Here is an 816-nt window from a genome sequence, read left to right on the forward strand (position 1 = left end):
CTGGAGGCAGGAAGACATCGGAGCATTGCTGGAAACCCAAGTGTAACCGGGGGCAGAGCTTGGGCATAAAGTCTGTCTTCTGACTCAGAGGTGACATGCTCTCCACCGATTGGAACATGTGTCACGCTTGCTTGAGATCTCTGCTCCAATGTCCCCTCTTCCGAGAAGCCTCCCCTCCCGCTAGGATACCGGGTTATCCCTGCTCACACAAAGGTCCACAGCTAGCCGGGCAGGCACAGCGGCTCTCGCACTTTGGGAGCCTGAGGCGGGAGGACTGAGGGATGCAAGAGGACCACGTGAACCCAGGTGTCCGGGGTAATCAGGTGTCCATCAGCACGGTGGCCTCCCGAGAGCAGGGAACCAGCAGGCTGCCCACAGAAGGGCGGATCGGCCCAGCTGGGAAATGGGAAGTCACAGCTCTGGGCCGACTGGAAGTGTCTGGCAGTACACAGGTGGTCAGCACACGATGGCCTGCAGGCTTGATGCACATCTAGCTAGCTTGTGGCCTGTTTTTTGGAGCCCACGAGCTAAGAAAGGTTTTCCAGCGCCTAAGTGCTCCGAAAGGCAGGAAGAGCAGGTGACAGGCACGTAGGAGGCCCACAAAGCTAACTACTCACTCTCCGGCCCTTACAGGAGAGACCTGCCAAGGCCTGGGCCAAGGGGCAGCTCAGTCTCGTCCCACCAACACCCCAGGAACCCAGGTGCTCCCCCTTGCTCCCGCATCCCACAGGCTACACCGTTACTCTGCGCGTTGAAGCTCGACCCACCCCCCCAGCCCCTGTCTGCTATGGCTCACGGAAAGCAGAGCTGTAGTCC

Source organism: Mustela putorius, unplaced genomic scaffold, assembly GCF_011764305.1.
Source record: "Mustela putorius furo isolate JIRA1106 unplaced genomic scaffold, ASM1176430v1.1 tig00000695_pilon_pilon_pilon, whole genome shotgun sequence".
In the NCBI taxonomy this organism is placed as follows: Eukaryota; Metazoa; Chordata; class Mammalia; order Carnivora; family Mustelidae; genus Mustela; species Mustela putorius.